The sequence below is a fragment of the Terrapene carolina genome, unplaced genomic scaffold (genome assembly GCF_002925995.2).
Source record: "Terrapene carolina triunguis isolate 2854851 unplaced genomic scaffold, T_m_triunguis-2.0 Scaffold58, whole genome shotgun sequence".
NCBI classification, from domain to species: Eukaryota; Metazoa; Chordata; order Testudines; family Emydidae; genus Terrapene; species Terrapene triunguis.
Window position 1 is genome coordinate 77,834,652 of NW_020664409.1, and position 26,749 is coordinate 77,861,400.

Below are 26,749 nucleotides of genomic sequence, written 5' to 3' on the forward strand. Positions count from 1 at the left end.
AATTTAATAAGAGTAAATGATGTGATGCAGTTGCAAAAAAGCTAATATTATGGGGTGTTTTAATTGTAGTGTCATATGTAAGACATGGGAGGTAATTGTCCCACTCTGCTCGGCACTGGAGAGGCCTCAACTAGTGTACTATATCCAATTCTGGGAGCCACGCTTTAGGAAAGATGGGACATATTGGGAGAAAGTCCAGAGGCGAGCAACAAAAAAAGATAAAAGGTTTAGAAAACCTGACTTATGAGGAAAAGTTAAAACAACTGGCATGTTTAGCCTCGAAAAAAGAAGACGACTGAGGGAAAACCTGCTAACAGTCTTCAAATACATTAAGAACTGCTATAAAAAAGGACAGTGATCGGTTGTTCTTCATGTCCACTGAAGGGAAGACAAGAAGTAGTGACCTTAATCTGCAGCAAAGGAGATTTAGGTTAGATATTAGGAAAAACTAACTATAATAATAGTTAAGCACCAGAATAGGCCTCCAAAGGAGATTGTGGAATCCCCATCACTGGAGGTTTTTAACAACATGTTGGACAAACACCTATCAGAGATGGTCTAGGTTTACTTGGTCCTGAACCTCTGTGCACAGGGCTGGGCTTGATGACTTCGAGGTCCCTTCCAGCCCCACATTTCCTTTATTCTGATTCTACACCTCAGCAAACAGACAGCAATTTATTTCCTCACCAACACCAAGTCCTAGTATCTCTTACTACATTCAATGATAGATTAATATGAATATAATAGCTTGGTGTTTGTTTCAATTATTAGCACAGAATTAGCTAATGTTTCAAGTATTAATCTGAGGCTTTAGAGTTAACAGCCCAGAGAAATGAATGGAATCATTCACACATCTCATAGCTATTCTTTCATACTGACCACAGACTCAGGAACACAAATACCGTGTCAGATTTCACTTTGTATTTTGCACACTTTCTTTGCAACCATGAAAGCTAGATACTTTTTTTTTTTAAATTGAAAGCTTGGATTCTAGAGCAGAACTGGACAGTAACTGCAAAAAGAAGTTGTGCAAATATTTACATCAGTGGTTCTCAAACTAGGGCCGCCGCTTGTTCAGGGAAAGCCCCTGACAGGCCAGGCCGGTTTGTTTACCTGCTGCGTCTGCAGGTTCAGCCGATCGCAGCTCCCACTGGCCGCGGTTCGCTGCTCCAGGCCAATGGGGGCTGCAGGAAGCGGTGCGGGCCAAGGGACGTGTTACATAGTCATATTACCCAAAGGGGAGTTGGATATTGTTCAGTGCTTTATTTGAGTCAGTGTGACCAACTAGCACTTTCTTTCCTTTTGTCATGCTCTCAGGTAAGTCAGGGGCACTGCTCTCTAGCATCCTCACCATGCAAGCAAGCACTATTCCTTTCCCACCAAGCCTTATATGGAGCACATCTTTATGTTGCTTCACATCTTCTACTGCCACACAACATCAGGCACAGCAGCCAGTAAAGAAAACAAGGGTAAGGAGGTCTAATGATACTCCCCATTCTTCAGCCAGCAGGGTAAGGAGAAGGGAGAAAGAGAGCAAAATAAAACAACGTACTATTATCAAAAATAATTACATTTATATAGTCTATCACCCCAAAGGGCTGTAAAGTGCCTCATGAAGTATATATTTACAGTAATACTGCAATACAGCCACTTCTGGGGGAGAAAACAGCAGCCTATATACAACATATGGCACAATAGCAGGGAGAAAGGAAAATGTGAGGCGAGATCTACAGGACAGAAAAATGTTTAAGTATATTGAGCTCTACATAAGGTGGCCCACATTACCACAGTATTTGAGAGCCTCAATCTTGTAATTGGTCAAGCCTGCACAGCCTTGCATTCAACACCACGGCATTTCTGTAACACAATAACTTTTCAACGATACATCTGATCGTTTTCAAAACTTCAGGGAATGTTCTAAGGCATTAAGAGAGAGAATCCTATTGATCTTTGGAGGAAACTGGAAAACCAAAATGGGGAGCATGGGGGACACAGGGAGCCTCTGCCAACTGTTCAGAACAAATTTAACACAATCACAGCTCCAAACATCTTTGCAGTTTTCTTTATATCAAGCAAAAGGTTGATGGCACATATTATGTCTTCCAGTATACAAATGCCCTCATTTACCTTCATCCTCCCATACAGTTTAATCACGCTGACACCCTGAATGACTTATCGTCCAGACAGAAAGACAACAAATAATGGTGGATGGATGAAGGGGGAAACCATGGCAAGCACACAGAGCTCCTGGCTTGGGGGCACCCTTGTATGAGAGGAAGAAGAAATAGGGCACACACACAACCCCTAGAAGGGGGAGATTGGGAGGAGTTGCAATGAGTCCCTGAAATAGAGGAGGATGAGAGGATGGCACATAGGGAGCTTGTGGGTGGGAATGGAGAGATGCAAGGAGCCCTTGGTGTGTGCAATAAGCTCAGACTAAAGACACTACAAAACGTGTAACTCCCTATGTATTTATCCTCATAACCAGGAATCCTAGAAATCGGTTTACCATGGAAAAATGCAGAATTTGCATTTTTACATAGAATCTTTAGTTTTTATATTTTGTGAAAAAATAAAACCATGTACAGTAAAACCCATTTATCCTAGCTGCCATTATCTGGCTTTCTGTATTAACCAATCTGGGGCTGTCAGCCCCCACCGCTGAAGCTCTCCGGATTATCAAAATTTTTGATTATCTGATCTGGCCCCGGTCCCAGTTAGATCAGATAAATGGGGTTCTATTGTATATCAATAAAACATTGTGTTCAACTGATATTTATATATATTGTGGCTAGGGAAACTAAAGTTCAGTGTTATTTTAATTGCAGAAAAATGTGGATTTTTATGGTTTTTTTATCGTCGAGAATTTGGGGGGTTTTAATCATGGAAACTAGGATCCCTGCTCATAACACCCTTTTAAGGTAGGAAAGTGTTATTCCCATTTTACAGATGGGGAATGGAGGCACAAAGACTAATAATGCCTAATAAGTGACTTACAAGTTTAAGACATTTTTGAAAATGTGATTTACAGACTTATGAAATTTGTATCCTAAATGAATGATGCCAGGTCAGATAGCAAGCCTGTGTTGGAGCAAGGAACTGAACCTGGGTCTCCCGAGTGCCGGGCTAGTACCCTCATCAAAGGAACAGCCTTCCTTTTATATGGTCTATGTTCAAAATTGTACCAGTTTAACTAAAGATGCAGCTGTAAACCCAAGTAGTTAAACCAGTTCGAAACCCTGTGTGGACACACTTAATTCAATTGCATTTGGCTAATCTCAATTTATCTTAACTCCATTCCTTATCAAGTTAACCTAAAATCAAGTTAAGACATGCTGAATTAAATTTTTTTAAAGTGTAGGTTTGGCACTAGTTTAATATATCAGCCTAACAAAAAAAATCACATCTTTATTTAAACCAGTGCAAATTTATTTCAAGATAAACCTAAGAGAAGATGGCAGAAATGAAAAGGAGACAGACAACAGGAGGAAGAGAGATTGAAAAACTAAACAAAGTCAAAAGCTAAAGGGAGAGAGAGAAGTCCAGAGAAATAAAAATAATCCATCCGAAGAGATGTTCCCGGTAGGAGTCCCAGATAGGAAACACTGCCTACAGAAAAGCCACTGCAAAAATGGCAAAAGTACAAAGAGGCAGACACATCACCTAACAATGTAGAAAAACTGGAAAAAGACCGGGGAGGGAGGTGGGGGGGGTGAGGGGAAAAGGGAGAGTGTAAGATGGGCTGGTCATAAACCCATAGAGCTCACTACTTACAAATCTATGGGGAGACTCTATTTTAGTATTAGTGCCCAATGTCCTTGCTTCCTAGTTCCTAGCTCAGAAAAGACTGAGTGGGCATCCCATTGAGCACAGATTTCGGGAGCATGGTGAAGTGGAATGTGTCATGACATCTAAAAGACATTTTAGTGGCATTGTTAAGTAATGAGTTTAATGCTCAGCCTGAAGTATTTAAAAAATGAACTGCAAAGCAAAAGAGGTAACTGAGTTAGGCATAAAGTTTCTATGCAGAATATTTTTATTAAACAAGTTGTGAGAGTCAGTACAAAAATTAATTAAAATAAACTTTTGAAAGTAATTTTTCCTTTGTCAGACAGACATTCTCTGTATGTCCTGATTCACTGTGATATCCCAGAATGTGGCATCAAACACCATAAATTTCAGTGGATCCAACGCAATCTCTCTTACGCTGAGGCAGTGACATACCAGAAACTTTGTGATGTCATTCTGCTACACAGTAGCCTATTATGGATTGCGTGGTTTCGAATGAAACTTCTGAAATATTGTCAGTGAGCCAGGAAATACCACGAGGATTACCCAGATGGGAAAAAACACAATATTTTTAAAAAGTCAAAATTTCTGTGTTTAATATCCTTAACAAGCTAATTAGTGGCGGCACGCTGCCCAGAAATCTCAGAGAACTAATTTTTTGTTTAAGCTCTGCATTGCCCCTTAAAAAATGAAATGAAGTTATTAATGGGACTGCATGACTGATGCACAGGACCTTTAGGGAGCCATCCTTTGACCAATAGGAAGCAGGTATTTCATATCTTCAGTGGCTCAACAGTCAATGAAAAAGTGCCATGAAGGAGAAAAATACTAACTAAATGGCAGATGAGGTCAAAATTTCAGGGTGCTTGTTTACTTGGATACATGGCTCAGTATAACAATCAACTTTAGAACCATCTCCACAAAGAGGCCCCAAAGCCAGGGAATAATTTTGGAACACAATCCCTCATTCTCACATTTTTATGAGGTGTATAAAAAGGACATTTTCCCCCATGGCATGAAATGACAATCCATAAGTAAATTATAGATTTCTCCTAATGAATCAAATCACATAAAAAGAAATATTTTCTCATGCGATACCTTCTAAAATAGATCCTTCTGCAACGATTAATGGAATTTCTACTACTAGCTAACCCTCTTGGTTTTGGAAAGAAATGTGAAACCACTTTATTACAGTACACATTCAGGAGAAAGAGTGGTGCAGCAAAATGCAACTGCTGAGAATATTACTACCACCATTATTTGAATCCATAACATTGTTCCAAAGTATTTCTCATGAACCAGTGTTTTTCAGATTGAGGTAAATAATGATGTTTTGTTGTTTGTAACAATTACAGAGGAATACCTCCAATCTTTTGAGATGGCTGGCTTTAAAAAACTAAAATAAAAAATTGTTATTCGAAGTTAAAGAGGTGGGCAAATGGGAAAAAATGTAAGTATTCTATGAAAAGTTAGCCTCATCTATATATATTACAACTCAAAAAATCTGTTAATTCAAACACATTTCCTATCACATCCACAACAATCACCATTGACATGCATTGCCAAACTCCTTTTTCAATTCCAGCATACAACCACAGAATTCCAGGGGGCGGGGAGGGGAGAATCACACTCAAATGCAAACTCAACTGTGACCTCAACAAGATACTTTAATTTTGTCAGACAGACACACTTTTGAAGCCTAGGATGTGCTATTACCCATTAAGAAAATCTGAGGTCGGAGTCCTTAACAGTAAGTGCCATTTAAAGAGTAGAGTGTGGGGGAAATTACAGATAAAGATGTCTGACAGCTGAAGACTGCTGCTGTGGTATAGAGACAGCTTTTCCATGTGACAAACCTTCAATGGTTTGACTTCTGCTCCAGAAAACTGGTATGTCTAAGGGAGGCAAGGCATAAAGAGAAGATAATTAAATGGAGAGGCTAGCAAGGGGGTAGCTGAGGAACTACGGAGACATTCAGGGCAGCAAGAAGAGGGAGGCAAGGTATCCAAGGATTAGTTAGGGAGCCAGGCTAGAAAGGAGAGATAGGGAGGCAGAATTCTATTCTATTCAAGTCCTTATTGCCCCGATATAGCCTGCATCACAAACACCTGCCTGGAAAACTGCTCAAGCCCTGTGGTGGCACATCATGTTCCTCCAAGCCACTCAGCCTGATGTAGACAGGATAAGAAAGCAGGCAGCACTGCATTCTTTTCTTCAAATTTCAAATCCAAAAGTGATGAGACAAATAAAACAAGGCCATTTGAATTACAAACCAGAGTCAGAGCTAACAGAGCGTGGGCAAAATATGGACATCAAAGACTAAAGGGTTTATAAGGGAGCTCATTAATACCTTGTCAATGATGGTGGTGAAATATTCCAGACAGGTGATCCTGGGAAAACTTCAGTGTTGTTAGCAACAAGGTCTCAGACATTAAAGTTCAAAAACTCATCTCCTCACTTGCTTCTCTAAGACTTTCACAGGTCACCTCTTGTCCAACCCACACAGCTGGACACACTTTGGACCTGATCCTCACATTAAATATCAATAGCGAGGACATTACAACCCAGGCATTATCTTGAACAGACCATAACCTCATACAAGTAATAGAGCATTTATAGCTCCCAGGCATCAAGAAAGACACGATCCTGATTCAAGCAGGAAGTATCATGGGCCCCCATCAAATTCCAAAATATACTAAAGGATAATAGCATTCTACCCACAGGATGAGTTGAAGATCTTGTGAATCATTATCTTCATATTCTAGTCTCAACCATCCCAGAGGGCCTCTTCATTCACACATCTATCTGGTTTTTTTGGCACCCCAGGCCAGATTGAGAGGGAAAGAAACCTGAGCGTGATGGTAGAAAACAAAGGCTGAAACAGACAGATTTAAAATGAAGAATTTCTTAAAGCCTACACCAAGACAAGCTTCCTCAGCCTCCACAGAAGTGCCACATCTCACCTTAAGGAGCTATCCAAAGTGGTAAATCAATTCATAATCCTGACTACCACACTCCACAGCAGAACCCAGCAGCAAGGACTATCATCTTACTTTACTGAAAAGATCAGGAGCATTTGTAAACACTTCTCAAACTGCATGGATCCATTCCCCCTATACTGGCCAATAGACTCAAGACCTGTGACTCTGAGACCTTGCCTTTCCTGGTTGGTGAAAGAGTCACAAGTAACTGGTGCCACTCATGACTGAAGTCAGCCAATGCTGCCTTGAGAGAGGGAATCGTCCCTTTCTCATTCAAACTTACAATAGTGACCAACACTGAAGAAAACTACCTTGGATAAATAGGAGCTAGCCAACTACTGTGCAGTATCGAGCCTTCCATTTCTGAGCTATTTCATAGAGATGTTAACTACATGGTTATCTAAGTGAAGCCAACGTCCTGGAGTTGGCAGAATCTGGTTTCAAGACAATACAGGATGAAAACAGCTTTAATGGCACTGACGGATAACTTCCTGGTATTGATAGATAGAGGGCAGACATCCGGCCTCACTCAACTACACCTCTCTCCAGCATTTGACACTGGCAGCCAAAAGATACTACTTTCCCCACTTGAAAGGTGGCAGAGGTCCAGGGAAACAAGTTAAAATGGTTTAAGTCCTTCCTGAAGGGATGCACCCAAAGGACAAATGATCAGAAATTGCATCTCTCCAACCAGACCCCCTCACATGTGGCATCCCCATATGGCTCAATTCTCTCTGGACCAATTCATCACTGACATGTAGCCATCAGAAAAACTGCTAAGATGACATGGACTCAAAGTGCCAGCAATATGCAGATGAGACACAGCTCTATTTAACCTTTACCACATCCCACTAACACCAAGCTGGCCCATTGCTTGGACATGTTCAGCTTATAAATAAAGAACAGGCATTTGATACTCAATACAAGCACCAGAGAGGTGATACTGGTGAGTAGAGGAAAGCTTTGAAGAGTTGGAAGCCATGGTGCAGTCTTCTTTGGTTGATGGTACACATCCACAATGAGTCAAATCTGTCTTTAGGTAAAGTGTGCTCCTTGCTGACACTAAACTCTGACACAAAGTCAGGTAATCTTTCTACTGGACTAGGAGACTATCCCATCCTGCATGCATCTGACGAAGTAGTTATTCACCCACAAAAGCTTATGCTCCAATAGGTCTGTTAGTCTATAAGGTGTCACAGGACACACTATCGCTTTTTACAGATCCAGACTAACATGGCTACCCCTCTGATACTTATCCCATCCTGGTAGGTGATGATCTGTCCTTAGTTATATATACAAACACCTTTGTCACATCCCAGGTGGACTATAGCAATGCAATATAGTTGGGCACAAAGCATCAGCCCTTAGATAATTCCACCTAATTCAGAACGCAGCAGCATATCTCCTCAGCAACATGGGCTATTGAAAGTACATCAAAATTATCCTCTGCTCTCTATCCCTGGCTTCCCAAAGAACAGGGAGTCAAGTTCAAGGTCCCAGTCCCTATCTTCCAGGCTCTCAATGGCCTGGTCCAAGGATATCTAAAAGATTTTCTAAAGCTGTAAGAGAGAGACTGTGGTCAACAACTCTGTTCTTCAGGCACTACAGAACTTTTTACCACAAAGGTAATGATAATCTGCACAGGAGACAGATTTCTCAGTGGCTGGTCCCAGACTGCAGAAGAAACATCCACAGGAACCAAGAACTATGCCAAACCTCACATTCTGCTCCTAAATTCAAGACATACACCTCTACCCCGATATAACGCGACCCGATAGAACACGAATTCTGATATAACGCGGTAAAGCAGTGCTCCGGGGGGGGACGGGGCTGCGCACTCCGGCGGATCAAAGCAAGTTTGATATAACGCAGTTTCACCTATAACGCGGTAAGATTTTTTGGCTCCCGAAGACAGCGTTATATCGAGGTAGAGGTGTACTTATTTAACCTTGTCTTCCCCAATATAAACACATAGCAGTATGTGCCTATTTAAGTTTTGGTAATTTAAAAAATAAACTAGACTGTATACAATTTCCCTGCTGAGGAGGGGATGAGAGAAAAAATGAACCACATGTGACAGATGTTAGTCACGTAGCTTAATACACTACTAGAAGGCACTCAAATATTACAGTGATTAGGGTTATACAAGAACCTACATGCAACAGAATAGAATTATACCAGGCCTATACCTCCAATGTTTAGCAGAAAGTTTCCTTTTGCCAAATTCAGTGGTCCACCTGTTTACAGAGGGAAAACATGGTGAACACAATAATTACATTTATTTTATTAATTTCAGTTATTTTCAAATTAACTAATATTTCATGTGAAATTAAGTGTGTAAGATAATGACATGGAAAAGTTACAGAATTTAAAAAATAAAAGATTCTAAAAATTGTCAGTTGTAATGTGGCTTTCCTGTTGAAATTCTACGTTTTTAGAATTTGACAATGATCTGCAAAATTCAAGTTTGTTCTTATTAAAACAGTATACTTTGCGTAATGGTCAACTGGAGATTTTATTTAGCTTTAAGGGTCTTAATTTACAAAAGTTCTAAAATTATTCACTCTGCTCTATAAAACCTGTGAATGTGGAAAAACTGTCATATCATTTATTCAAAATATTCTAAAAATGCACCAAATTGTAATTATTCAACCAGCCACACTATAAAATGCTTTTTGCTACCACATGTTCTTACTGAGTACTATGCATGTGATACCATCAGAACTGCTTAATGCTTATATAACCTTGTCAATTACCAGTGCATTATATCATATCTAGTAGCCTATCCCAGGATGGGCTTGATCAGTGCTGCTCTGCCTCTCTATTTTCTCAAGTCTTCTCTCTGCCCTTTGTTCTGCTATTGCCTATGAAATGCTCATTGCTGGGTGATGATACAGAGATAGAAAAATTATCTTACCTTCCATCCCCTCACCTTGTTAATTCATAATTTGCAGATGAATTGCCTAAAATGTTTTTTACCCCAGAACTGTTCTACTGATCAAAGGGCGTTCAATTGCTGCACATTATATAAAATGTCATTTACGGAATAATTCTTTCAAATTGGATCAAAATGTAACAGTAGTTTGTTACAAACATACAGACAACATTACAAAAGATACTTCATAGATGGAGCAGCAGTACCACTATTACTTAGCCAGACCAATAAAGAGATTCACCCCATGGCCATCAGGGAGCTTTGTTCCATGACAGTGACTAATGGGATTTAAGTTTAAGAAAAAAGGTACACCTAGAGTATTTTAGTCAATACAAGTACAGTATGTGTATTAATACAAATAATGATCTGCCAAGTTAACTCTGCCATGATAATGATCTGCCAAGTTAACTCTGATGTCACAATTCTACTACCCAATAATGAACTGTTCTGTCTTGGATCCTAAAACCTTTTGTCTGCTAATACTAACAGCTTCAGCCCAAGCTATAATGTATGCTGAGCGAAGCTTTTTAAATAACTGTGGGTCAGGCTGACATTGTACCATAGTAGACAAATCAGCAGTTAAATTTAACAAAAAATACCACTGTTCTACTCATAACTTAGTTTAGATTTAAACGAACACAAGTAGAATATTTTAGATCAGCTCACTTCCCCACTAAAGTTAAGAGCAGCTTCAGCTAGATTTGTGGCTATTCCTCAAGTAAATGCAGCAGAAAATAAGGCGGAGGCTAAATCAGAATTAGTCAGTGAGATTGCTCCCAAAATGTAATAGCTTTCACTGTGTGGATACAATCCCCACATAGTCGATATAGATTACATCTGCCTACCTCTGATGTCACAGTGCTGCATAACAACTAGGACAGGTGGAGGAGAAAAGGGGAAGGGACAAGGAGAAAGAGGGAAGAGAGATGAAGTGGAGGTGGGGGCTGCAGGTAAAAGGTAAAGCTACCTCCGAAGTCACAGACCTACCAGTATGAACCAGTCTATATATAAATGGTATTGTTGGCATGTGAGTCCTTGATGCAACCTCATTTGTTCACTCATTTCACTCCACCAATGATATCATAGCATGCAAATGATCTGAACAGGCAGAGGGAAAAAAGGGGGGCGGAGGGGTCTGATGCCAAATGGCAGTGAGAGGATAGAGGAGCACCTCTTCCAACACCAGTTCCAAAACCCATGAATTTCATTGTGTAAGTAGCTACCTCCGCCTACTCTAAAAATATACAACCTCAGACCCTCATTTCCCTTTCTTAGGTTTGGCTTTAACAAATAAATTAATAATATTACAAAGTTCAACTCAAGCCTTCTCTGCAGCCACGTCCACTGCTAGGGTTCCTACCTTAGGATTTCTTATGCTACATCCTTTCTCCCAAGAAAGCAATTTCCATCCCCCTTACATATGGCTGAGGTAATGAGCCTTACTGCGTCTTTTCCTTGAAAAAACACTAGCTGCTAAATAGGTAAGGTGCTGCAGAGAGACACTCCCTAGGTGTTCACGCACAGGTACTATTTTATTTAATTTAAAGGCAATTTTAATGTTGGGAGCAGATACTTTCCATAATACGTTCAATTATAACATCTCATTGTTTTGAGATATATATTATATATATATGCGCCACTGAATGTCTCTCAATTAAATACAATATTGCATCTCAGATTTACACACATTTTATATGTACAGTAGATCTATTCAAATACAGAAAAAAAAAACTGCTAAAGGAACATTAAGGTTGCACAGTGAAGCAGTGTAAACTTAGCAAATACCACTATTAAAGTTTCCTGTGAAACCTTAATGCAAGCGTACAAGGGAGCTGAATTATGATGATGTTTAATTACAGGATCACAAACTGTATTTTTCAGAGGACCCTGGCCTCATTTAGTCCACAGGATGGAGCTCACTGAATAGGTAACTTTTTTCCTCATCATTCAGTGTGTGCTTTTATGCCTTTACCACACATCATCCAAACCCTGCAGTGAAAAGAGAATTGTTACTTTTCTCATGATACTCATTTTCTATAGCATTCATCACCACACTATTTAAGTGCTTCACAAACATTAATGAATTAATCTCCACAGTACTCCTGTAAGGGAAGTATATTATCCCTATTTTGCAGATAGGGAATAGAAGCACTGTGATCTTAAGGTCAAAACTGTTAAGTGTCCACCAGTGTTGCATGCCCAACTAGAGATGCCTTGAGCTGGATTTTTCAGAGTACTTAGCATTTTTATATTACCCTATAGATTCAAAGCAGCTACCACTGACTTCACCTGCATCTGAGAGTGCTCAGCACTTGTGCAATCAGGCTCTGGTTATCTTAAATTGGGCAGCCAATAAAAGAGTAACACGCAGTCAATGGCCACCTGGGTAAAGCTTGGTTTAAGTGACTTGCCCTGCATTACATATGAACTCTATAGAGGAGGCAGGCATAGAATTTAATTCCACAGGGTGGCACTGCATTGCCATAACCACAAAACCCTCCTTTCTCGTCCTATAATCCCCTGCCTCAATCACTACACACCCTCTAACTTCTGCACTAAGTGAGGCACAGGTCCTTCAGACAACAGCCTCATTCCCTACAAAACCATCCAGAGCACGGAATGTGGCAGGTATCCTATGGGAACAATAGTACGTGATCATCTAGTTCAGGGGTTGGCAACCTTTCAGAAGTGGTGTGCCGAGTCTTCATTTATTCACTCTAATTTAAGGTTTTGCGTGCCAGTAATATATTTTAACGTTTTTAGAAGGTCTCTTTCTATACTAAACTATTGTTGTATGTAAAGTAAATAAGGTTTTAAAAAGGTGTTTAATAAAGGTTTAAGGTGTTTAAGAAGCTTCATTTAAAATTAAATTAAAATGCAGAGCCCCCTGGACCGGTGGTCAGGACCCGGGCAGTGTGAGTGCCACTGAAAATCAGCTCACGTGCCATCTTCGGCACACGTGCCATAGGTTGCCTACCCCTGATCTAGTTAAAAATATACCATAATGCAAATGGCACAAGGAGGCCAGAACAATGGTTTCATGGACCCTTAATTGTGGCATTCCCTAATTTTTGAGTGCTTGACTTTATCACCTTAACATTTGTTTAACATGGGGGGGAAGAGGATTAATGTAATTTTTCAAGCTTAAACACCCCATTGACCAAACACACATTCCATCATGTGGAACTATCCTTACCCCCACATGGGTTATTAGCAGGGTTGGAAACTCAAGAACTTTAACACAGACCTCTGCAATTTAACTAATGGAGTAACTGTTGGTAGTAGTAAGCCGTTATCCTCTATGTGCACCAACCACTAGAAGATGATGAGACACACCTTACGAGTGGGTTTCACAGCTATTTGCTAGACAGATGAAAGTTGGAACTCAGGAATTCTATTCTATTCCAGGTTCTGGAGGGTGTGCATTCTACTGGTTACAGACCCTTCTGTTGTTCTGTCCCCCAGCATGCCCTCTTCTGGGCTGCTGATGGGGACTGGGGACATGCCAATCACCTTCTCTTCTTATCAATCCCACAACCCTTCCATGTCCTCTGAATCAGGTTGCTTCCTCTTCCTCCTTTCTGCATGGACACCAGCAAGAGGAACACAGAGCTTGAGAGAGTCTTCTAGCACTCAATTCTGTGCCCAGAATCACAGCAGCCCTCTGGCATGTGGGAGGAGCAACTGCAGGGAAAGTTCTGCTCAGACAGAATCTTTGGAGAATTTAGCTGTCCAACTAACAAGCGTCTGAGCATGTGTCAACAATGATTTTTCAAAAGTTTAATCTTCTGCTAAATGTGTGGCTCTTCAGAATGATGACAAAAGGCTGCTTTCTGACCCTAGGGCAACAGCTCTGTCAAATTTCAAATCCCTGCTCCAAAGCATGGAGGCAACAGAGCTTCTCAATGAAACAACTAAGATTTTTGGTTGTTCCCCCCCTCCTCCCAATACTGGCAATAAAACTTTCTTTCCATATTCTAAGAAACAGTTGAGCCATTTGCTCTAAAACATTTTTTTTAAATTCAGCCTGAAGCAGACACCCACCATGGAAAATTTCAGCCCAGTTAAAGTTTAGCTAAATTTTGAGCAACTAAAAACAAGGTCTTGTAATAGGAAACAGTAGTGGGCAACTATTTATTTACAGGAGTCACTGCCAGTTCCCATCTATTTCATATTCATATTTTATATATATATATAAATAAAAGGAGAGAGAGAGAAAGAATGAGAATAGAATAGAAGGGAACCGCCAGTGACTCCTGTAAATAAATAAATAAAATAAATAAATAAATAAATGTGGGGGGAGGGTTGTATATATAATATAAATAAAACCACACACACTCTTACACATACTAATTTATAACACCTAGTGGCCCCAACCAAGATCAGGACCCACTATATTAGGCACTGTGGATACACGTATAAGACATTCCATGCCCCAAACAGTTTACAGTCTAGGCTATTCCTAAAAGATAAAAGCACCCTTTTAACACATGAATCATAGATCATATGTTTAGAATATGAAACTTAACCCTTTCTTTCTCGCTCTCTCTCACACACACACACACACACACACACACACACACACGTATATTTTCCGCTTAAAAACCTCCAAGATTTGTAAGTACAAAAATATCATATTCTTCCTTTTTATAAATCACCAATCTTATGAATGTCGCCCCTACTACTGATATCACTGAAGGAAGAACCCTGCTGGATTTCTATCTGAGCAAGGAATTTGGGCTGCAATGGTAGCTTAGAAGTTTAATGTCCTTCTACATAAGATCTCTTTCCCCACCGTCAAAAGGGGATGCATGTTTAGGAGGAAAGAAAATTTCAATATATAAAAAAAAATATGCAATCCTTTAGGATTTGTGAAGTACATATTGTTTTTTCATTAGCCTACAGTAAAGTAATTTTTATGGAACACTTTTTAGTACTTTTTGGAGGAAAAAAGGAAAAATTAACTATAGGTAAGCACTTGTCACAAGAAACATTCTTTAAATGCAGTTGCACTTTCTCCACACAAATCTGAAATTTAAAAATGGATTTGCAGCTTTATTCTGCTGTTTTCACTTTAGAGAAGTTTTTCCAAGTTTAAAAAAAAAAAAAAAAAGGGCTAGGAAGACTAACAAGTCAGCTGCACTGTCACCACACCTAAATTTGAAATACTGAAGTCTACAAAAATTAACATTCTAAATAATATAATTAAATATTAAATAAAAAAAATTACACTTCTAACCTACCTCTACCTGATTATGTTCTGTAAATAATGTGATTTTCTGTCATTTCTTCCTAGTCCACAATATCATGCACTAAAAGGAGAAGCTATGACATCATTAGAAGTTCCTGACACACATGCTCTTTCCCCCCTACCCCCCATCTGCTTGAAAGGAGTGGGATTTGGGTTTCTTGAAAGGAGTAATCTTTCTTCTCACCTTTTGAGAAATGTAGCGTTGTAACTGTTTATTATATTTTATTCCAGCATCTTGAGCCTAAAGGGCACATTTTATAAATATTTTTTTAAATGATAAAAGTTGTGTAATTCACCTAAAGATAATCAGTGAAAACACAGGATGTCATTGGAATAATGATCCCATCCATATCCTTGAGTATCTATAAATTTCAAAAGTTCATAGGAACACAGAAATTGCCATATTGCATTTGATTATGCTCCGGTATCCTGTCTCTAGTAGTGGCCAGCACCAGATGCTTCAGAGGAAAGAGCAAGGAACTTCTCATTAGGCAAATGTGAGATAATCTGCCCCCCCCCATATTAGATCTAGTCACTAGAGATTTCCTTCAACCCTGAAGCATGAGCTTTTATATCCCTACAGAAATCTGACAGAACTATAACAACTCTGGATATTATTAGCCATATCAGTGTCTAATCTCTTTTTGAATCTTGCTAAGATGTTCAGCCTCAATGACTTCCAGTGGCAGTAAATTCTACAGTCTAATTATGCAGTGTGTGAACAAATACTTCCTTGCACTGGTTTTGGATTTGCCACCTTTCAATTTCATTGAATGCCCTCGTTTGTATCTTAAGACAGGGAAAACAGAAACCACCAACCTGCCCTCTCTACAGTAGTCATCATTATAGGCAGGGTTGATAGCACTGCCTGGTAAGGTTGCCTGACACTCTCCACTATCAGACCCCATTTATAATTGCTTATAACTTTGTTTGGGCTTAAATTTTTCATGCTGAATGTCTGCCTCAGCCTGAATTTTTGGGAAAAATCTTCAGCTAAAATGGTTCAGCCATTTTTGAGAACAAGGCTAGGGAAAAATAATTGGTTTGCCCATGTTAAAAAATGCTGATGAGCTTTTCTTTCAAAAGTTTTACTGCCCCCGTGTTTTGAAGTTGGAACTTGACATTTGGGGTTGGGGGGTACCCCGTGCATCAGCGATGTCCCTGTTACTGTTCCTCTGCAAACCTGGTCTAATTTGGCCAAATTATATGCCTTTGAAAGAATCCCAGTTTGCACATGCTCAGTACAGAGTTAAATGTTGGCAACTAAATTCCCTGAGGAGTCTATCTGCACTCCAGTATGGTGTCAAGCAGGACTTTCCCTGAAATTGCAGCTTTGAGCTGTTGCAGGCTGTGCTGGGTCCAGGCACCTGAACGCAGATTCTCTCTATTGTGTTCTCAATGAGCCCCCATTGTGCCTGGAAAGAGGAGAGGAGGTTGTTATCTCTTCTGCATTTGAATCTGGCAACAGCCAGACCTGCCAAGGGTGGTGATGAACTGGGACTGGAGGCTGATAGAGAGGGGAGGAACAGACTGGTTTGGCAAGGAGACTAGAACTGGGAGCCAGGGGGATTAGAACAAGATTGGATGGGGGGGAAGGAAGAGAGGAAGGACACTAGGACTTTTTTTTTTTTTTTTTTTTGTATTTTATCCAAAATTTATTGACAGTCAGATGGGTGAGGCTACAGGGACAGTATGAAAGTCATGTTCTCCCCCTCACATTCTAGAGACGTCTTTAAAGCCTTCTGTTCACATCTTGACACTTAATGTTGCTCTGTGGCTGAATCCCATGCTCTTGAACCAACTGTATTTGTCTGTGCAGCCAACTGCGCAGGTAAGTCCCACCCATCTCAGACACACTTTCGTTTAGTGCTGCTTTTGTCTGAAGGAGCATCCTTCTGTAAGCCTTGCCGTTCCTCCAGTGGGCTGGCACAGCACAGTTGAGCAGGAAATACACAGAACTACAGTCTGAGCATAGCTGAATACAGTGGTGATTTTATAGCAACTTGGGACACTTCACATCCATGAAATAGGAGTTCGGACTCTGGACCAGACGCTTCTTCCTGTGTTTCCACTTCTCCTCCTCGGGGGAGGAATGCAGCAAGTCTTTCACCAGAGGCACCTTCGCATGGAGGGCTGGACAAGGAGATTGGGATTGAGAAACAATGGGTGGGGGAAAAGGTGAGGGAGAGAAGAAGAGACCTATCTAATTGTGTATATGAGAGAGAGAACTGAGACTGGGACAGGGTACCTGGGAGGGAGGAACACTGAGATTGGACAAGGAGCGGAAAAATCGGAACCCAGTGGGAACAGAGAATAGGGGGGCGGAGGAAGACCGGAGGCCAGATGTGGGAGAGAGAGATTGAGAAGGGAGCCAGGACTGGCTAGGCAAAGAGACTGTATTTGGGGGAGAGGGGGTGTTTTTTTCTTCATTAAAAGTCCTAAACAACTCCTTGTAAATTAGCAAATTACAAATTTGCTAGATTTAATTAGAAAACAAAAACATTTGAAAGATAACATATTTCTACTTTTGGCAGTACATTAGCAGAAAAACAGGAAATGAATCAGCCTGCAATAATAAATCTTGAAAAGTTGAAACACACAATGAAAGTTTTTGGTCCTACCATAAAGTGGGGGGAGGGCAGAGGAGAGGGGGCAGCAGCAGGGAGGGGTGTTTTTCTGATAGCAGCTTCTATGGATAAACTGCCATCTCAGACAGCATACATTTTGATGGACATCAAAATGATCTTTGGGAGTGGTCAAGAATAGTACTGGCTGATATAGTAAAACCCCTAGCTGAGAATAGCCAAACGGTTGGAAGGCCAGAAAATTGCTACTGCTAACAAATTTTGCATAAGAAAGCTGATGAGGCCAATAGCAGACTAAATATTAGCTTTTTCAGAGAAGGGAAAGACAAGTTACATCTCCTTACAACAAGATACTAAGCGGTCCTCTTCATCTTGTCTCTGAAGTTTCAAGTTGTGCAAATGGATTTTGTTTGTTTTATAATTGAGAATTATACATGACCTGCATGCAACTGGGCTGACTTGCAAAACAATAGCAAAGGTGAGAAAAGACTGCCATCTAAAACATCACTACCAGGTTAAAAATCTGTAAATATTCACAGAGGCTGAAGAGATGTGTTGCTTCTCAAAGAGCAAAGTGATCTGTTTCCTATTTCCCCCTCCCCATTATAAAACCCAAAAAGCGAATGCACCCTTTAATTTTAATGTTGCAACTTAAATTTTTACTGATAGTAATTTTCTTAGGAGTGAAAGATATGTACTGTGTACTGCGCTAACTTATAAGACTGATATTTTCCCTGCTGAAATTCTGTTTAGTCTTTATCTTCTATCCATTCTGATTGGATACAAAGTATATAGTGACATCTACAAATTGACAAAAGCTATTAAAGTTTTAAAAGGTAATTTCAGTATTTCAGTAGCAACTCTGGAGCTACTGCTCAGAGGAATTATTTTTAAGACCCCATTTTAGGGCATTTAAAACTTTCTGGGGGGGAAAAAAAAATCACTAAAATGTCATGTTTGTTTTTAATACTCTAAGAAACTTAAGAAGTTTGGTAAAAGCCTGTTCAGCCATTTGAATTACCAGGAGTGTGAAAAGGAAGACTATTTTATACTTTAAGAAGTTTTAGATCTCTTTATATGCTCAGATTAATTCTAATTTCTGCATTTGAAGTTAAGTGCGTGTATAAAAAAAGTCTTCAATGAGGAATGTGTGCTCTGAGATTTAAAAAGGCTGGCTGAGAAAGTTAAACAACCAAATACGTAACTTTATGGCTCAAATTTTACGTGTTCGAAAAGCCCAAAAACTGATAGCTATGGTTCCCCCAGAAACCATCACTTGGCCCTCTTAGAAAATACTGTATTCATGAATCATCCTAAATTCATGAAATATTGCATATGTACAAGAGGGTTAAATTCCAGCTGTAGTGGGAATCCTATAATTTGATTACTTTTGTACATGTAAAAAAACTGTAATGTCACATTAAAGTACTTGCTTTTTACTTTTGGCATAAGATTCCATTTCACATCTGCTTTTTGTCTCTAATGCGTGCACAATACTTTGAAGATATAATCCACTATACAAATGCTAAGTATTTAACATTTAAGTTAATTCTCGTGCTTGTAAGTGGTGCCAGACTGATTGAACAGGTATACCACAAGTAGTACAAAATGCTCACACTATTCTAAACATATTTCTACCTTGAATACATTTTTAAAAGGTTGCTTGCTTTCCAAGAGGGCATATACCCAATTACGGCTATGTTTTAGCCTCTCCCACCAAACTCCACTCCTCCCCTCCCAGCAGAAACAAAGATTCTTTCTAGGTAGAGAGAAACAGGGGGATAAAGTTTTTCTACTACTCCCACGCAGCTGCTTGGATCAGCATTAGCATTCTAACAGAAATGTAGCTCTATCCTTCATCTCAACTGCCAAGGTAAGAAGTAGCATGTAGAGAGGAATGAAGACATGACAAAGCACAGGTAAGCTACCGTGATGTCTCCTCTGGATTGCTAAAAGTGGAAAAACAACATAGCTGCTTTGTGCCTACAGATGGCACAAGCATACAGTAGAACACTTTTAATTTGCCCTAATGACTGGGAGCTCCACTGACAATATCAATTTGGTGAATTAGCAAGAGAACAAACAAACATCTATTATGATACTTGTAAAAAATCAGCCAATTAAAAACTGGCAAGTAAAGGGCAGATGGGGATAGTCAACTATTCTACCTATAAATTTACTTTTTTAATGTATATATTTATCTCCCCTGTCCTGTCCCCTTCCCTTACCCCACCCCAGGATTCATTTTATGTTCTTTTCTTAAATTGCAGGTTCTCTGACTCAGGCATTGTAATTTCATACAAATCAGTATACTACCTAGCACAACAGGCCCCAAGACCTGACTTGGATCCCGAATGCTACCACAATTTTTTAATAATAATGGTAGTTGGATGTGGTGTATAACAAAAGCGTATTTTGATCATCAACTATACTTTAGCTTTATTATACTTCATAGTACATTACTAAGTGTATTTAGTATGTTTTGTAAAAATAATGAAACCTTATTAATATAGACCCTTATTACAACATCCGCTATTCAACCCATGAAAGGAATTGAGAGACAACCAATTTTTTGCACAGATTAAGAAGCGTGCAGTTCAGCAAGGTTCTATGGAATCTGATGTGATTCATGGCACCCTGCTGTAAAAAAAAAATTTTAAGCACCTACATTTAAACTAGACAACTTTTCATGCATTTTTACACAGAACTTGAAGTTCATATTTAAATATTTGTAAGTTAATGTGTTAGTTACTAAAAAATGAGAGCATAGATCTATTGTGTCTTTCAAACTCACATTGATGTGTTTTATTTCAGGAAGTGAATAAAGCAGTTGATATTTTAATCTCTCTCTCAACCACAATTAAAAAAATATATCTTCTACTGAAAGAAACTTCAGACTCTCACTCTGCAAATATGAGAAAGCACCATTTTGTTTACACAAATGTAATAGCTATTTTTTAAAAAGAGCTATCAAGTTATTTAAAGCTCCAGTATTATAGAAAAAAACAGATTATTGAGAGAGTGAAACCTGGGGGGAAAAAAGAGTCCATGTTTTTGTAAATAAAGATCTGCAGAGTTGAGGAGATTACGAAGGATGAATGCCTACACAAATGGTGCATTTCTTAATGTGACTGTTCTATTTTGGAAAAGTATTGTCCCAGGAGGTCTTCCCTTTGCCTACAGAGCCAGAAGAGTAACTAAGAGACTGTCTTCATCTATTCAGCTTTTTGTTTGAACAATGCTAGTCAGACATTCCACAATCTCACAAAAGCCAAATACAAAGGTCAATTGTTACTGTTAAATGTTCGCAAATATGCAGCAAAGAGGATGAAAGTTTGGAAAAAAGAACAGGCAACAAAACAGTTTAAATATGGCTTTTATGGCTACTTCTATGGGCAACTGGGGGAGGAGCAGAAAAGTGTTTTCTTTAGACCTAGGCTCTACTTCAGTATTTAAGAATGTGTCAATAACCGTGTATGTCTGTATTTTGTTTTATGCAGTCAGGACAATGTCATCCTGACATATGAACTTTTATTTTCAGATTATACTTTCCTTTATTGATGTCAGGAAGAAACATATTAGAATCAAAAGATATGAAGTCTGTGTAAATTCAATTGTATCATACTCAAAAGGCAGAAGAAAGGCAGTCTTTCTTAAAATTCAGAGTACTTCAACTGGGTGATGGAGGGAGGAAAGTGTTAAAGTGAGCTTATCCCACCATAAAGAAATGTGAAACTTAATTTCTGCCCCGAAAGAGATGTACCTGAACATTATTTCTTACATTTCCAAATTCATGGGAAAATGTCACCATTGGAAAATTAAAGATTTTTAGAAATTGTATTTATTAGTAATTGATATATCAGTTTATATCATAGCCACCTAAGGTCTGATCCTAGGAGCAACCCTTCAAAACTCAAATTGACTTTGTTCAGTACCTTCCAGAATGAGGCCGTTAACTCCTACAATCATCTCCTTTTGCAATTAAGTTGTGCAAGAACTGTTATAATGCTGACAGTGTACATTCTATTAAAACATTACAACAGGGACAGAGTGCTCTTCTCTAGCAACTGGCTTATTTCTTTAAAAAGAATTGAAAGGTACTTATGAAGTGTAAGGGATTTGAATATACTTTAAAAGTGCTGTACATTAAGAATAGTTAGAGATATCTATAGCCTAGTGTAGTTATAAGCTTTGTGAAATTCCAATGTTTGAGTAACTTTTGTTTAGTTCATGAATGCCTGAAGATGATACAACAGCTAATATTTACTTTATATCCTAATATCATTATTTAGTTATACTGTAGTAGTGCTCAAGGACCCAATCATAGATCAGGGTCCCACTGCGCTAACATTCTACAAAACACAAAGTGACAGTCCCTATCCATGAACAGCTTCCAATTTTAGCAGAGTAGCAATCCACACATGCCCTGTTTTAGTAATTAACTATAGCCTACTGGGGGGAGGGGGGGAATGCATTCACTTTTTCATGACAGTTAATTTTATAAAATGGAAAATAATATGTTTTGTGGAGCTGTAAACCTGCTGAATGGTTTGTGAGCAAAAAAACCCTAGAGAAATACTTTTTAAAAGAATTAAATAACTTAGATAACTTTTCAATCAGGATTCCCTGATTAATAGATTCTATTGTAATTTCAAAATCACTGAGCTGTTAAAAAACAAACATGTGAAGATTAGATCAGAATATGCTCTACTTTAGTTATCAAAGGCCATCTGGCAAAATTACTGAACCAAAGAGATCATTTTATATTTAAATATGATTTTCATATTGACATATTTAATTCATATCAAACCGGCTTGATCAACAGAGACCCATGTAACATCTTACTAACACATAAAGAGGTATTTCCCCACACACACTGAGGTGAAGTGCACCTGAACTAAAAGTTTGGAAATAACACAAGATTTCTAAATCTGAAGAGAACAAACTATCAGGAATACCTGAAAGATTATAACGTGGCGTTAAAGCAGTATGCTTTGCTAACCCAGCTTTGACAATGGGATTGAGTGGAGACAAAAGCAACAGTCTCTGAGCATCCCAAAGACATCATGGGGCCTGATTTTCAAAAGGTACTGAACACCTAAAATTCTACCTGAAGTTGCTAGAAACTAAAGGTACTCAGCACTTTTAGTTTCCACACCCCTCATTGATATAACTATACCAACATAAACCCAGTGTTGACACAGCTATGTCATCAGAAGAGTGCTTCTGTTGACATATATGACATTGTTCAGGGAGGTAGTGATCCTAAATCAACAGAAAAGTCCCTTCTATCAGGTTATGTGGCATTTACGCTATGGGTCTATGCTGGCATAGCTATGCCAGTACAGTCGCTCTAATGCAGACATACCCACTGTACAACATGCAACATCACTACAGAAAAACTTTGGTGGATTGCCTCTTTCCTGCATGGGAACTCATCTCCAAAGGCAAGTTTGGCCTTTTAAACCTCATAATGCAATAGATGGGAATAAATCTAGTGGGGCGCTTCCTGTAGTAACTCCTTCCCTAAAGGATCTAGAAGGAAAGCGTCTCAGTTTACAATCTAAGACTTAGACAGCACACAGCAAGACTTAAAAAAAAAAAGTAAAACTGAACTGTCAAAAAAACAAAATAGTTGCTTTACTTTTGAAGGAAGTTCTCCTGGAAGCCAGGAACCTCACTGTTTACTTGAAGCCATTTATTTCCTCCTACAGTTCCAAGGAAAATAATTACACAAATACACTAGAGGAAGCACTTATATAATTCCACTTCAAAGGCATTAACATTTTATTAAAAGGGACATTTTATGCTATGAAAGGGGATCTTTCAAAACACAATTAAGTTTTTTTTTAAACTGTTTGCTATGGTATATGTATTTTTACAGTTAAGCAAACATGAAAACTACATAGCACAAGCTGTGCCATTCCTACTTATACGTGTACTGTTGGTTGTGTATTACAATCAATTTTCTCTAGCACTTTAAACCAATCACTATATGAAGTTCTAGTTATACAAAGGAAGTTCCTAATATCAGTGCAATTAACTTAATCAGTCACATGTGTCAACCAGATACAGGAGTGCTTTACAGTTACTAACCCACAACCATAAACTGAGTGCAAAGGAATGAGTGTTAGTCTGGATATATTTTTGTCTTATAAATAGGAAATACCTTCAAGTTAAATCATTTAATTTATTATTTGAACCACAATAGCAACTAGAAGCCCCATTGTGCTAGACGAAGAACCTGGGGTTACCCAGTGAAATGAACAGGCAGCAGATTTAAAACAAACAAAGAAGTACCTTTTCAAACAATGCACAGTCAACCTGGGAAATTCGTTGCCAAGGGATGTTGTGAAGGCCAAAAGTAAAACTGGGTTCAAAAGAGAATTAGATAAATTCAGGGAAGATAAGTCCATCAATGACTATTAGCCAAGACAGTCAGGGACGCAACCCCCTGCTCTGGGTCTCCCTAAACCTCTGGCTGCCAGAAGCTGGGATTGGAAGACAGCAGATGGATCACTTGATAACTGACCTGTTCTGTTCACTCCCTCTGAAGCATCTGGCACCAGCTACTGCCAAAAGACAGGATACTGGCCTAGATAGACCATTGGTCTGACCCAGTATAGCCATTTTTGTGATGTATAAACACCCTATACACAACTACACTTTGGGACTTGGGCTATGTTTATGTTTTAACTTTCATAATAGCATCTTTGCAAGTAAAAATAGAATGTTTAAAATATTTTAGGAATTTTTACAATTAGGTGGTCTACAGAAAACTAGTATTAGTACTGATATTTTAATACCCTATCCTTTAGTAAGGCACTGAACAACAAACAAATGCAAATAAAAAGGTAACAGAAAAGTCTACTGGAAGTAGATGAAAATAGATGGAGGGGGGTGGGGGGGGGGAGTACAGCAGAACCCCATTTATCTAATTAACTAGGATCGGGGCCAGATAGGATATTCTTCGCATAAGCCCAAGAATAGGAAAGTGCAAGGCTGTAGCGCCATCTCGTGGTCACACGAGAGATCACCCGCTTCTGGACCTGTGCGCTGGTTGTTCGGTTAATATGGAAAGCCGGATAATTGAATGGTGGATAAATGGGGTTTGAATGTATTTAAAGATCAAGAAAGAATATTACCTTTTAAAAAATATGGGGAGTAGAGGAGAGGAAAGGGTGTTTGTCAAGCATTTTTTCTTGATTTCTAAAACTATTTTTAATAGATGATTCCCTGTCATGCTCCGTTTCAATTTATTGTGCTGTGTCTGCAGTTAGTCTGTCCATTCTAAGACTTCATGAAGTCTTTGATAAATTTCACTTTGCAGTTCATAGCTCACATAAAAGAGTAAGCTTCTGAGCTCCCAAGATGGCATGCTTCACTCTATCCTTTTATGGTGTATGATCCAGGGCTGCAGTGTGAAAACAGCATACTACTTTGTACATTTAATTGGCTGCAACGTGCAACACATGCTGGAGTGAAGCAGCAATTAAGAAGCTGGCTGACCCCAAAAGGCAACAGCAGGATTGCAGGAAGGGTGGATGTAGTGTACTGTAGTTAAGCAGCAGCTCCCTCTAAGGCTAAGGGGAGGCTAAGCAAATAATCATACACTAAGCTGGGGGGGGGGGGGTAAATAACCTTACACTGTTCAAGTTGGAAGCCAGAGTAACAAGCAGTCAAATGTGTTATGACTCACCCAAATTCTACAGGTTAACAACAGTCTATTTCTTATTTCTATGCTGGTCTAGAAGCGCTGCCTATTAAGATTGCCTGACACTTCCCATTATAAGACTCCACTTTAAATTACTTATTCCTTCACCAAACTTTAATCATTTGGGAATCTGCCTCAGGCAATTTTTTTTTTTTTAAATTGCCACTAAGGTCAGCAATTCCCGAGAACAAGGCTAGGGAAAAATACGTTTTGCCTATGCTAAAAAATGTTTGCAATCTTTTCTTTGAAACGCTCTACTACCCCCATACTCTAGAGCAGGCACTTGAAATTTGGTAGAGGGGGCCTTTGTTTCAAGGATGTGCCTTTGGCCATCCCTGTGAAAATCCAGTCAAATTTAGTCATGTTATAAGCATCTGGGGGGGGGGGGGTCACAATTCACAAATGCTTAGCAGAGACTTAGAGTTTAAACAACTAAAATCTCCAAAGATTCTATCCACACTGAGCATGCTCCAGCCCGGGGATAAGCAGAACTTTCCCTGCAATTCTTGCTTTGGGCTGCTGCGGTCCATGTAGGAGCCAGTCTTGGCCCTGGAAGTGAAAGCAGAGAGATTCTCTCTCCTGTGCTCTCAATGACCACCCTACTGGGCCCAAGAAGCGTGAAGCTGCCCGATTCAAATGCAGCGGGGACGCAAGATGGATCTGCAGGGCTTGGGGGAGTAGATTGGGACAAGGATCTTGATGTGGGGGCAGACTAGGACTGGAACAACTGGGACTGGAAATTCAAGTGGAAGAAGGGGGAAGGCTGAGATCAGATGAGGAACAGAGAATAAGATTCTGGGAACAAGTGGGGTGGGGAGGCTGAGATGAAGGGGAGACAAATCTTACAAGGACCCAAGGGGAGGGGGACTATCTAGGCACACAGACTGGGACAAAGAGCTGGGGGGGGGGGAGAAACACAGGTTGGAAGGACTCTGGGGAGAAAGACTGGGAACCAGTGAGACTGGGGAACATGGGCAGGGCACAACTGTGGGCAAGAGGGAAAGGAGAGAGGTAGATTAGACAAGCAACAGGGCTGACGGAAGCGGGACTACTGGGCAAGGAGATTGGGACTGGGAGCCTGGATAGGGAAAGAAAGGAGAGTGGGCCTGGAATGAGAAACCTGTGGAGCAGAACTGGACTGATCTGAGGAAGAGAATGGAAATGGGATGATGTGCCATGGACTTGAAAGAGGCAGGACTCTGACAGGGAACTGGTCAGAATAGATCAACCTTGGAAATGGGGGAAATCAGGTCACAGGTTGTCACTAATTGTGCGTTTCTCATTTTTTTTAGGTGCCCAATTTGATATTGTGGGGTCTGATTTGCAGAAATGCTGAACCCTCACAGGTGCAGCTGACATCAGTGGGAGCTGAGCTTGAATATGAAGGGCTACATAATGCAAGTACTCTAGGGGGAAAAAATAAAATAAAATCATGTCCTAGGTGTCCCAAACTGGGAACCCAAAATTATTGGATACTTTTTACCTTTATCTCTG

At 39.6% G+C, this 26,749-nt stretch overlaps 1 protein-coding gene and 1 pseudogene across 3 annotated transcripts in view; both read right to left on the reverse strand.

The window, feature by feature from the left end:
• RNF19A (ring finger protein 19A, RBR E3 ubiquitin protein ligase) overlaps nt 1-26,749 on the reverse strand; it is a 95,729-nt gene that overhangs the window by 53,245 nt on the left and 15,735 nt on the right. The window lies entirely within an intron of this gene.
• The window catches only part of LOC112118807, a 29,241-nt pseudogene continuing 19,311 nt past the window's right edge, over nt 16,820-26,749 (reverse strand).